Below are 14,054 nucleotides of genomic sequence, written 5' to 3' on the forward strand. Positions count from 1 at the left end.
ATTCCTACATGTATACACAAAATCTGAGCTAGCCTAATGTACAACAACACAAAATCTCATACTAATTTCACACATCAGTAGAGCAAATACACGTTAGTAAATGACAGCTAAAGCAGATCGTTTAATTATTTTGGAAATCATTCCCCAGAAAAATGGTTATCTTCTGTAAAATTCCCAACCGCCAACGTTGATATTTCTTCATATTAGGTACTTACATAGATTAGGAACTAAAATCACATACCCAAAACTGAAAATAAAAACAAAAACAAATATTCAACACCGTAGTGAAAGGGCAAATTACATGATACTCTTTTTTGTTGCAACATTGTGTTAGGAAATACAACACTCATCACAATAAATGGAGTATAAACATTGAAATAGGTTTTTCAATTCGATACTGATGACAAGTCCTTGGCTTAATCACAAAATCATTTTCAAAATTGGAACATCGTCAAAATATTGCTGACAACTTCTTCCGATAGTTCCTCGCTTCAACAAACGAAATGAAATGTGGCCTAATCATTTACGCCGTTGCACACTGGTTCAGAAGCCCCCAAAACATGCGTTTTTTAGTTTTCGACCTAAAAAGTACATTCTAGAGTCATGATGTCTTCAGAAGAGTTGAAGGATATTTCTTGGGCTTTCTTTTGATAAGAAAATATCAATGATCTATCCACCTAGAAGGGCGGTATGAAATAAAAAAATTACGCAGATGTACAAAAGCAGTGGTTGTCCTCTGCAATGTTATAAAGAATGTGAATTGGAACATCTTTTCTGAAGACACAATATTGGACAAACGGTTTTGTAACGAATTAGAGCACGTTTTGTATGAATGACCCCCAAAAATCATATTTTGAGCATAACTTTTTTGAAAATGATTTTAGCACCATGGCTCTAGAAAGTTGTGCATAATGACAAAAAACATGTTTGTCTAGAAGACTACTTTGATCTATCTTGAAACCTGTCAATGTTATTAAGGAATCTTTAGAAAAAATAGTCAATTTTCACATCAACACACCATGAAAAACGGCAAACAGCCACCATCTGAAAGATTCGGTTTTAAGCTACCGAATGCACAATGTTTTGTTTTGTTCCGTCGTGTTCCACTATTGTTTTGAATCAAATTAAAATAGTCCTTAATGTACGTCTTTCAGTACAACTGTTACGTAAACAATTAAAAAGTGGCTAACATGATTAGTTATTTATTGCATGGTTACAATCTCGACAAATGACAGCCATTCGTCTTAAAGACGGCTATTTCGTCTTGATGGAAAAATGATTGAATGTTGCATTATTTTTAAATATTGTCTTATAAGCCTTTATCTTTCAATGGATTTTTAGATTTATAGATCAATCGACTAGGAAAATCTCCAACAAATTTCCAATTTTATTAAAACTTTTGATAATTTACGATAAACTATTGAAAATTCCATTTTTTGCCAAACCCAGTAAATAATTTTGGAACCTACCAAGCCCGTTTGCAACACGGACACCAGTTTGATGTCAGTCACCGGTCTTCTGGCTCACGGCTCAATTTTCTCTGTGCATAAAAAGACTCTCGCGCACGCGCTTAATTTTGTTCGAAAATCCACGGACAGTAGTCTTAGCTTCGATGGCGGCGTGGTTGCTGTGAAAAATTCATTCGCATCGAAAAGGTGCTTTAGCGGGAAATAGCTGTCGGTTGTTATTCATTGCAATGGCGCGTTATTTTATTGAAAATAAATCGGTCCTATTTCGGGCTACGAAATGGTGAGTTGACACCCGGGAAGGAAGGCTTAACATAGCTCTGGTGCTCAAAAGTTCCAATACTCACGCTTCCACGGGTCTTCTGATGACAATTGATCGCCAGCATAGGGTTGCGTACTTAGCTGGTAGTGTAGCCTGGGCACTGTTGTCCTTCTGACATCAGCTAGAGTGAGAGGGTGCGTCTTGTGGGGTCTGCCTAGGATGTGGTGGGGTTCGACAGTGGGCTCTGTTGAACTTCTATAAAAAGCTGCATGTGTCCCCAAGCAGGCCCTATCAAAGCGACCGTGTGCCGCTCAAAGCGCACTTGCCTACAAATTTGACCCGACTGATCGAGCGTCTGTTTACCAAGGAGGTGCAGCTCCAACAGCGTCTGTTCTGGCATCCAGCGGCTGAGTATGAAATGCTATTCCCCTGAAGCTAAGATGGCAGCCCTATCCCGGTGGATAGGGAACCTTGGGCCAACAGCCTACTGTTCCCAGAGCCGTAGCGTGGACTCCCAGCGCCCTTGGCGAAACCTTTATTGGGCGCCCCTCACTCTTGCAAATGTTTAAAACAAAGAGCGTGTTAAGAGCAGGGAGATTAAAAATTAACTTTTTTGCGGGGAGGATCTAATGATTTTTTGTTTTATGAACTCCTAAAGCCTCTATAACCTGCATATGTTCCAATAGGTAGCAAGTAAGGGTCATTAAAAGACCAGAATATTTCTAGAAATCCCCTAAAGTTTAACGCTTTTCTGAAAGATTCAATAAACCAATGCAAGTAAAACAAACTAGATCCAGTAGTGCGTGGATTCTCGAAAAAAATAGGATTTAATTAGGTCAATAAAATAGCTCTCAATTATGCCAGTCTGTGGTTTGATTGCTATCGAATCTAGTCACATCAAGAAGAACTCTTTTTTTTTTTTTTTTTTTTATCTATTGTGTTTATTTGACAGGCTCAGGCGTGTATAACACTTAACGGAGCCGAGACTTTATGATATTTACAATCGATATCATCTTATTATCAACAGTTAGTAAGGGGAAAGGGTATAGACCAAGATACTCGTGGCGACTCAAGGTTAGATTGCGTAATTTCAGGACGGACTAGGTTGGGATTTAGGTTTGAGGTATTTCAGCTGCTCATCCGGGTATTTGACGTCAATAACGGTATGGCGTAGCGTCGGGCTCGAGTTGTGGTTCGTCAGGGAGCATCTTCCGGATGGCCATAGCTTCGTATTACACAGAACAATAAGACAAAAACAAAAACGAGAAAGAAAAAAGATAGGGAATTAGACTTTTATGTCAGACGAGCAAAGAAAGGCATAGATGGCCTGCATATAAACCACATCGCGATCCCCCAAAACACCTCTTACTTCCCTGTAGGGTTGTTTACCTCGGGCCACAAGGGTATCCAATAGTTGCTCTCTGGAGGCGTCGTTTTCCGAGCAATACCAAACTACGTGATCGATGTCATCGTAACCGGCTCCACACCTACATAGGTTGCTATCAACCAGGTTTATTCTATAGAGGTGTGCGTTTAGTGAATAGTGATTGGACATAAGTCTCGACATCGTGCGAATGAAGCCTCGGCTTAAGTCCTCACCTCTGAACCACGCTCGCGCAGAAACTTTAGGAACTATGGAAAGAGCCACCGTCCAAGTTCATTGTGTGACCAAATCATTTGCCAATTTTGAAGAGTACTCTGACGGACTAATGGGAAAAACTCGTTGTTCGAGATTTGTCTATCATAAACTTCACCTTCCTGTGCGCCCACCTTTGCTAGCGAGTCCGCCTTCTCATTGCCATAGATTAGGCAATGGGATGGGACCCATACAAAGGTAATCTTAAATGATCTTTCGACCAAATCACGCATCTGCTCTCTTACAGTTGTAAGAAAGTAAGATGCGTGCTTAACAGGTTTCATCGACCGGAGTGCCTCGATAGAACTAAGACTATCCGAGAAGATGAAATAATGGTCTACGGGCTGATCGGAAATTATCCCCAAAGCGAAATTAATTGCTGCCAGCTCAGCAACATAAACCGAACACGGTTCTTGAAGTTTTCGGAAGGTGGTTGAATTTACGTTGAAAACACCGAAGCCAGTGGATCCGTTAATGCGAGAACCATCAGTGAAATATCTGTTATTGCAATTGACATGTTCATATTTTTAGAAAATACGGAAGGGATAGATATTTGTCGAAGATGATCTGGTATTCCTTGAATAGCGTGTTTCATGGACAGATCGTATTCAATTGAGGAACTGTCGTTGACGAAGTGAACTCGAGGTGGATTATAACATGGAAGACTGAGATCTGTCGATATGTAGTTGAGATAGACTCGCAGGTATCTTGAATGATGAGCCAGTTCAAGCATATTATCGAAGTTTTCTAATACAAGTGTGTTACTTGTTCCACATTTGATCAGTATTCTAAGTGAGAGCTCCCAGTAACGGTGCTTTAAAGGAGTGACTCCAGCAAGCACCTCCAGGCTCATGTTATGCGTTGAATGCATACAGCCAAGGGCAATACGCAAACAACGATATTGAATTCGTTCCAATTTGATTAGGTGGCACTCAGCTGCTGAGAGGAAGCAGAAAGAGCCATACTCTAAAACAGAGAGAATAGTCGTTTTATATAGTTTGATGAGGTCTTCCGGGTGAGCGCCCCACCATGTTCCGGAGATAGAACGGAGAAAATGGATCCTTTTTCGGCATTTCTCTAACAAATAATCAATATGGGTCTTCCAGGTACACTTAGAATCAAACCAGACTCCAAGGTATTTAGAAGATAAAGATTGGTTTATGTCATCTTTCAACAGCTTTAGTTTCAGTTGAGCAGGGTACCGCTTCTTAGTAAACACAACCAATTGAGTTTTTTGCGGAGAGAACTCGATCCCTAGATGTCTGGCCCAAACAGTCAGGTTATTTAGGAATTTTGCAATGGTCTTTGCAGGACTTCTGCACATGAACCTCTTAGGGAGATCACGGCATCATCTGCAAGTTGTCTAAGCGTGCATTGTCCTTCCAAACAATTGTCAATATCTTTAACATAGAAATTGTAAAGCAAGGGACTTAAACATGAACCTTGGGGAAGGCCCATGTAGCTATTTCTGGAAGTTGTCAGAGTGCCGAGAGTAAAGTTCATGTGTTTTACTGACAACAAATTGTACAAGAAATTATTCAAAATAACGGGTAATCCACTACTGTGCAGATTTTCCGACAGTACTTCTATGGAAACAGAATCAAAAGCGCCCTTAATATCCAAGAAAACTGAAGCCAGTTGCTCCTTGTGCGCATAGGCCAGCTGTATATCTGAAGAGAGCAACGCTAGACAGTCATTTGTTCCTTTACCTTTTCGAAACCCGAATTGAGTATTTGACAGTAATGCATTTTGCTCGACCCAATGGTCAATTCTTGAAAGGATCATTTTCTCCAATAATTTTCTCATGCATGATAGCATGGCAATCGGTCGGTATGAATTGTGATTAGACGCTGGTTTCCCAGGCTTTTGAATAGCTATTACTTTGACCTGGCGCCATTCTGGTGGTACGATGTTGTACTCCATGAAACAGTTGTACAGGTCAAGTAATCGTCTTTTAGCGATATCTGGGAGGTTTTTTAGAAGATTGAATTTGATATTATCGCATCCCGGAGAAGAATTGTTTGATGAAAGAAGAGACATAGAAAGTTCCAGCATTGAGAATGGTCCACCCAAAGAACCGGGATCAAGCGTAGATTCTCGAAATAGCGGTTCAGCTGGTACGGAATCTGGACAGACCTTTTTTGCGAAGTTGAATATCCATCGATTGGAGTATTCTTCACTCTCGTTGGTGGAAATGCGGTTCCGCATGTTGCGGGCCGTTTTCCAAAGTGTTGTCATTGAGGTTTCTCGTGATAGTCCCTCGACAAAACGTCGCCAGTAGCTACGTTTTTAGCCTTGAGAAGATTTTTGACCTTTCTTTCAACCCTCAAATACTCTTAGAAAAGCTCAGACCTTCCGTGTTTACGGAAAGCCTTGAAGGCATCAGATTTCTCGGAATACAACTTAGCACATTCATCATCCCATCCAGGAGTGGCTGGTCTTCTTATGACAGATGTACTTGGAACGCGTCGTTTCTGAGCTTCTAGTGCGCTTTTATGAATCAATTCGGTAAGGAATCGATACTCATCCAGTGGAGGAAGAATATCAGTTGATTCAATACCAATGTTTACCGCCGATGCAAATTTTTGCCAGTCAATGTTTTTCGTGAGGTCGAAAAGAACATTAACTGGCACTGATCGTCGATAGCCGCTTTTGATTGTGGTGACTATCGGCATGTGGTCACTACCATGGGGATCTTGGATTACCTTCCACGTGGAATCTAATGATAATGAATTAGAGCATAAAGACAGATCTATTCGACTTTCCTGACCTTGAGGTCCTATTCGAGTTACTTCGCCTGTGTTCAAAATATTCAAGTTGAAATCGTCGCACAAATCATAGAAAATAGGCGCTCTGTTATCGTCTCTAGTTTCGCCCCATGCAACACCATGTGCATTCATATCACCCAGTATTAAAACTGGGGATGATAAAGAGAGACAGCGCTCCAAAGATGCCGACGATTAAGTGAGGCATTTGGGGGAATATACACTGAAGCTATGCAAAGGTCTTTATTCTTTACATTTACTTGGCAAGCGACGATTTCTAAACCATTAACAGTCGGAATGGGAATTTTGTAGAAAGTGTGACATTTTTTGATTCCCAAAAGAACGCCACCATAATGATCATTCCGATCTTGGCGAATAATGTTAAAATCGTGGAAGTTGATTTCATCTTCAGAAGAAAGCCATGTTTCACAGAGTGCAAATATATCGCAATCGGAGTTGCGAATTAAAAACTTAAACACGTCCAATTTATGTTTCAGACTATGACAGTTCCACTGCAGCACAGTGATTGTATCTTGTATGGCTGTATTATCCATCGAAAGATACAAGTCCTGCAAGAAGGGCCATGAAACAGTCAATTGCTTCAGATAACTTTCAACTGTTGGAATAAAGAGGTCAATGATTGGCCTCAATGAATTCGGAATATTGAACAAGTTCAAAATACGATCCACAAGATCCTTAAAGGATATCAATCCTCGCTTGGACGAGATTCTTTTCTTAGAAGTGCGAGTAGCAGTTTTCTGCTCAGAGATATTCCTTGCCTGATGTTTCTTTGTAACATCAGTTTTAGGCAATGGCGGGAATGTCTTACTGCAACATGGGTCAAAAGGAGCAGTATAGACAGGCTGCTTCGGAATTTTAAATAATCTACCATCAGATTTCGGCAAGCTTCTAGGGATGATTTTTGTTTTCTTACGGCGCAATCCAGGAAGACAGTTTCTTCCTCTTTTCGGGTACGTGTACCTCCGCAGAATCATCCATATCGGCTACGTCAGAGTCCGATTCGTCTATGGAAATGACATCATAAAAATTACTTACTTGAACGGCAGCTGAAATAGCAGCCGTTGCGTTGGCAGTTGCGGATGTGTCTTGCGACTTCACCATTTCTGCATACGACTGCTTAGAGCGCTGTACTAATGAACGCTTAACTTTTTGGGTGCGCTTTTTGTACACCGGACATTCTTGCAAACCATGGGGAGGGTCCATGCCACAATAAGCGCACTTTGTAACTTGTTGTTGGCAGGACTCCTCCCTATGCCTTTCAAAACATTTGCCACAACGGGGCTTGTTGTCGCAAAACTCGGCAGTGTGCCCCAACTGTTTGCAGTTGGTACAATTGAAAACTCTGGGTACAAAAAGACCATGGCTGCTGAATGCAATTCCTTGCAGTCCAGAATATCCACGGTAGATTGCAGGGCATTCTTTAAACGGCCTTTTCCTGCAAGCACATCCTTACAAGTCAGGCTCGCTGCGTTAATTACGCCTTCAATCTCGACCTCCCGCGAGGGCACATAAACCAAATATTCCACATTATAGTTCTGGTCTTTTGCGATAGCATTTGCATCCTGGTATGTAGGTGCGGTTACACGTAGTTTGTTCCGATTGATTTGATGAAAATCAGTTTTCGGAAAACGACGCGTCAAATCACGTTTGATTCCTAGGAAATCAATACTTTTCACTTTCTGCCGAAAGTAAACAACCCAAGGCCCAGGCGAAGAAGCCTGGTAGAATCGCGTGCGAACGACATTGTCTTTGGGAGGCGTCTCGCCTCCGTTTTCTTCGTCCATGAAATGTAATACAAAATCCCCCCCAAAAAAAAAATAGAAGAGAAAAAAAATAATACTAATAGGTTTTAATTATAATAATAACAAAACAAACACACACACAAAAAAAAAGAAGAAAAAAAATTCAAAGTTTTTAATAATAATTCAGGCAACCTTTTTTGCGTTTCGTCCCACTCTAATGCAACGGTGCCACCCTTGCCTAACGACAGGCAGAGCACACAAAAGCTTCACCACTGGTGCGTGGATGAAAGTTAAACGAATGCAAAGAGACAATGGGATACAATCTTTTTACTTAGCCTGTTTGCTGCCTACCCGAGTAGGTAGCGTTGTCGATGACGACCTGATGCTGATTGATACTGATCGTCGTCGCAGCACTTGATGAAAAAAAAAAAAAAACAAACTAACGAGACTGCAATAGCATCGCTAGAACAGCTCGCTTCCTTAACTAGTCGGCTGGATAAATCACCTTGTAACTAGCTTTACACTCGCGTAGGCAACTTAACGATATAAAAACAACCCGCCGAATACTAAACGGGGGAAAAAAAACTCTAGCGGTATAAAGCGCATCACGTGATGAGACACGGGAGTAAAATACGTCCGGCTCGTCCAGAAACACGACAAGGAATGAGAAGAACTCTTTTATGGAGTGGATTGGATGACCTTCGGATGACGAAAAATCCAACTCCATAGTGACTTGTTCGGTGGTTTGCAAAAACTACTGATCTTTCAATGCATTTCAAATTTGGAGATTGTGATTGTGATTGTGAGAATAGCGATTGGGTCAAGTCGTATCAAGAACAAAACAATTCCGGAGTGTATTGTATTGATAACCAACGGGCCTATTCGGATCAAGATATATACATTTTTGGAGTGGGTCTGACGGTAGTTCGGTGGCACTGGTTGTTTTGGTTGAACCAATAAATTTAAACTTTGCCGAAAGTTAGTTGCTGTCGTTACTGAAATCCCTCGATGCATATTCTTATATTCAGCATACCATCATTTCAAATACTTACCCCGTTAACCTTTACCAGTTTTTAAAGATTACACTGGATCAAATGCGATCGCATAGTTTATCTGCATAAAATGAGCTAATTTAGCTCAAATTCACATAATTTTTTTATCAGTACTTTTCCGACTATCTATTATTAGATAAAGGTTTGAATTTTTTAGTCGCGAGCAAAAACTTTATGTATTAGATTTACGCTTTTTTAGTCTACTCTGTGTTTCGCCTTTGGTTTATTTAAGTCCTTATCTAGTGCTCCTTTCCCAGAAGCTTGTTTCATGCTCCTTTCCTTGCATTTCCTGTTCCTTCCTTTTCCTTCCATTTCCTTTTCCATCAAGTAAATTATGAAAAAGACATTTCCAAATTAGGGGAGCATGCTGACGATACCTGATACCTTGAAACGTTATGACCCCGGGAGTTCTTGCTGTCCCATAAAGGGACTAGCCTAGACTCCAAGCTGCTGGTCTGACCAACGGCAGCTTCCGGGGTGGGCGCAAAAGGCCTCTTTTCTCCCAGGTCCCAGGGCGTGCGAGTGTGGGAAGTTTTCGAATGGTGAATAATCTAAATAGAATTTATTCTTTACAGTTTACCTTTATAGTTTATTCAGCGGTTTGGGCGGCGATGAGATACAGTGGCAATGGCTTGGTTGGGTAGCGGTGGTACTTTCGCAGATGGCGTTCAGCCAGATGGTTATCGAATGACCCAGCGGTGTCCGCGAGGCGTTGCTTGTCGACGATCTTATGGACGAGGTAAATTGAGGAATTTTCATCTATTGACGGAAGCCGATAACACGGCATTAGTTGGCACGATGCGTGAGAAAAATTGGGAAAAAATGGCTGTCGTTGTTAGGACGCCGTATGACAAAATGACATTCGTGGTGTGCTACCGCCCGTCAGTTTGGACGAGAAAGTACTTTCAGGAATACGTAGAAGTCCCGGCACCTATGGGCAGGATGTTAGCAGCCTCGGTGGTTCTTTCGGTGGCTTATACACTACGCACCGCTCACTGGAAGTCGTCTGCCGACCGGATAGCTTTGGTCCACGGAAGTCGTCTCGCAGTATTGGGGCCAACAGTTGGCAACCCCGGAAACGAATGGTAATTCCTGGCAGTATTCGCTCCGGAGGTGCACTTAGGCAAGCGGATAACTACCGGCAACAGGACGCCGACTTGCAAGATGGCGTTCTCGTGTTAATAGTAGCACCTACAGAGGCGTCCGGGGCCCTCCTTAGCCGTGTGGTAAGACGCGCGGCTACAAAGCAAGACCATGCTGAGGGTGGCTGGGTTCAATTCCCGGTGCCGGTCTAGGCAATTTTCGGATTGGAAATTGTCTCGACTTCCCAGGGCATAAAAGTATCATCGTGTTAGCCTCATGATATACGAATGCAAAAATGGTAACTTGGCTTAGAAACCTCGCAGTTAATAACTGTGGAAGTGCTTAATGAACACTAAGCTGCGAGGCGGCTCTGTCCCAGTGTGGGGATGTAATGCCAATAAGAAGAAGAAGAAGAAGACATAGGCGTCCAAAAGGCGCAATCACCACACATAGCACATAGCTGGATTCCCACTTAGTTCGTTCCCGAACGTCACAATATTGGACTTATCTCCAAATTCCGAGTTTCACGAGGAATGAAATAAACTTCAAAGATGCGAATTGACTGTAGGTTCTTAGTATCTCGTACCTCGACTGATCGCTTTCTTCCTTTTTTGCCTTCTTCATCGAAGCCTCTGGAGCTCATATTTTTGGTAACCGTATTCATTTCCCAACCACTTTGCTAAAATTCACCGTTTTGAAATGACGGTTAGACTCTAACTTGACAAATTATTTCCCAGCATTTCAACACCATACACAAAGTGTTACCATTCGGTAATAACCTGTATCAGTTTTTGGAGGAACAGGGCCTTCTGAAAATACGTCAAACGATTTATTATGGATGTATTCCCCGAGAGAATTGTGATAAGAGGTTAAATTTGTATTACTTTGAACCAGTGAATTGGTGAATAATTTGTCATATTTCCCATAGCGGAATTCTGGATTTCGGCGCCCCCCTAAAACCTGGCGCCCTTGGCGGGGGCCAACCCTGCCAACCACACGCTACGGCGCTGACTGTTCCCGAAACATTAATTTGTTCGAGAATCCGATAATGAAAGAATACGGACTGATTTTATGGCGACGACTCTTAGCGCGAAACAACGGACACGAATAGGTACATGGAACGTTTCAACCCTAGCCCAGCAGGGTAAATTGGCACAGCTTGCCAATGAGGCACGCCGCATGAAGCTTGAGATCCTGGGATTGAGTGAACTCCGTTGGCCAAACTTTGGAGAACACAGAACGCCGTCGGGACAAGTTCTGATATACTCTGGTTTACGCGGTGAACACGCCCCCTGGCATCGCGGAGTTGGCTTCCTACTAAGCGCTCAGGCACACTTTGCGCTTATGAAGTGGGAACCTATAAGTGAAAGGATAATCGTTGCCAGATTTAGAACACGGGTCCGAAACCTTACTATAATCCAAAGTTATGCGCCACCCGATGCTGCCGATCTGCAAGACAAAGAGAACTTCTACAGTCAACTCAATGCCGTCGTAGATAGGATTCCGAAGGGTGATATCAAGATCTGTACGGGCGACTTCAATGCCACAACTCGAACCATGAGCGCATTATGGGACGCCATAGTCTCGGATAAATTAGCGAAAATGGAGAGCTGTTCGCAGAATTCTGTGGTAATAATGACATGGTGATCGGGGGATCGCTCTTCCCTCATCGACCGGTTCACAAGGTCACGTGGGTCTCCCGTAATGGCTTTACAGAAAATCAAATCGACCACATCTGCATCAATCGAAAATTGAAACGGAGCCTTCTTGATGTACGGACGATATCACGTATGATCATCACCTCCTCGTCGGCGAAATACGCCTGCGCATTGCGCGGATTCGTCGGCAGGAGGGAAGAGTTGGACGACGGTTCAACACACGCCGATTGGAAGATGCCACGGTGAAACGGTCCTTCGTTGAAGAACTGGAGACGCGTGCTGCAGATATTCCGGAAGGTGGCAGCGTGGAAGACCAGTGGACCACCATCAAGAATGCCTTCATCGGCACCAGCGAGAATAATCTGGGCGAACTGCGCACTCAGAGATAACAATGGATCCCCGATGAGACTTGGAGGAAGATAAAGGAACGAAGACAGGCCAAAGCCGCGATTGAGCGATCAAAAACCAGAGGAGTCAAAGTCTTAGCCCGTCAACGATACTCGGCTATGGAGATGGAAGTAAAACGCTCATGTCGACGGGACAAGCGAGCGTGGGTGGACTCTCTGGCCGACAAAGGCGAGAGAGCCGCCGCAATCGGGGACATTCGCCTCCTCTACGATATCTCACGTCGCTTAAGCGGGGCGAAGATGAATGCAACGATGCCTGTGAAAGACGCGAAAGAAAGTGCCAGCCAGGCCACCACCACCTCGTTATGATCTGGCTAGGATCTGACGTATAACACGCGTATAACAGGGGTCGATCGCATATCAGCCGAGATGCTCAAAGCTGACCCCATGACATCCGCTCAACTACTGCATCGTTTATTTCGTAATATCTGGGACACGCAATTTTCCCGGTCGACTGGATGCAAGGTATCTTAGTGAAGGTACCCAAAAAGGGTGACCTGACTGTATGCGATAACTGGCGAGGCATTATGTGGCTGTGTACCTTTCTTAAAGCTCTATGCAAAGTTATCCTAGTCTGGATTCAGGAGAAGATCGATGCGCCTCTCCGGCGGCAGCAGGCTGGATTCCGTGCCGGAAGTTCCTGTGTGGACCATATTGTCACGCTCCGTATCATAGTGGAGCAGGTCAACGAATTCCAAGAGTCCCTTTACTTGGTATTCATTGACTACGAAAAAAGCTTTCGACCGTCTCAATCACGAGAATATGTGGGCCCGAGCAGCACACATGTGGTGTAAAGGATTCCGCAACTTATATACAACTACGGTTACATTTGAGTTACAAAATAATAAATAATAACATTTGAGTTGTAGCGACCAAATCAGTTCGACTTGTGCTGTTAGGGAGGCGCCCTGAGACGCAAAAGGGTTTGGAAAAATCATCGGCCTCATCGAGGCACAGTACGAGGCCTTCTCGTGTAGAGTGCTACACAATGGGGCCCCTAAACGACTTCGAATTGGCTGATGGCGTTGCACTTCTCGCTCAACGGCGCTCTGATATACAGAATAATCTCAACGACCTTTCCGAGCGCTCCTCTTCAGCAGGTTTAGTCATCAACGTCAACAAAACCAAATCGTTGGATGTAAACACGGTTACCCCTTCCTGTTTCACAGTAGCCGGGCAATCGGCGGAGAATGTTGAAAGCTTGCAATATATTGGTAGCCAAATGGCGTCAGACGTCGGTACCAATATTAACATAGGCTCACGGATCAATAAAGCAAGGGCTGGCTTTGCAAGTTTAAGAAATATCTGGAAAACCAGGCAGATAAGGAAACTCACCAAAATACGAATTTTTAACTCTAACGTGAAGTCTGTGATGTTATACGCTAGCGAAATGGTGTGTATTAGTGGAGAACATTCAACGGCTGCAGGTGTTCATCAACAGATGCCTGCGATATATAATTCAGGCCTGGTGGCCTCACAACTTGTTGATCTCAAACAACGACCTCCATCATCTTTGTCACCAGAGGCCGATAGCAACAGAAATTTGGAATCTGACGTAGGGCTGAGTCGGCCACACTAGGGCGAAAACAAAATCTGTTAACAGGCATTGGACTGGAGGCCAGCGGGACATCGCAGCAGACGCAGACCCAGAGGCTCATGGCGGCGAAGCCTCAATAAACACATAAAAGAAGTCGACCGAAATCTAACCGGGCAACAGGTTAAAGCGATAGCTTGAGATAGCTCAGGATGGAGACCTTTCAAGTCGGCTCTTTGCACCACCGGAGGTGTACAGGACCCATAAGTAAGTAAGTTACAATTTTGCAAGCTTTTCTTACAATATTTGTTTGTGATCGTACATTTTTTGTATAAGAATCTAACAATTTTGCATATGCCTAGTTCTTATACAGGTTTGGAAGGCTCTAATACCGAATTGTTAGACAACCTAAAAGTGACTTGGTAAAA

The sequence above is a fragment of the Armigeres subalbatus genome, unplaced genomic scaffold (genome assembly GCF_024139115.2).
Source record: "Armigeres subalbatus isolate Guangzhou_Male unplaced genomic scaffold, GZ_Asu_2 Contig561, whole genome shotgun sequence".
Taxonomy (NCBI): domain Eukaryota; kingdom Metazoa; phylum Arthropoda; class Insecta; order Diptera; family Culicidae; genus Armigeres; species Armigeres subalbatus.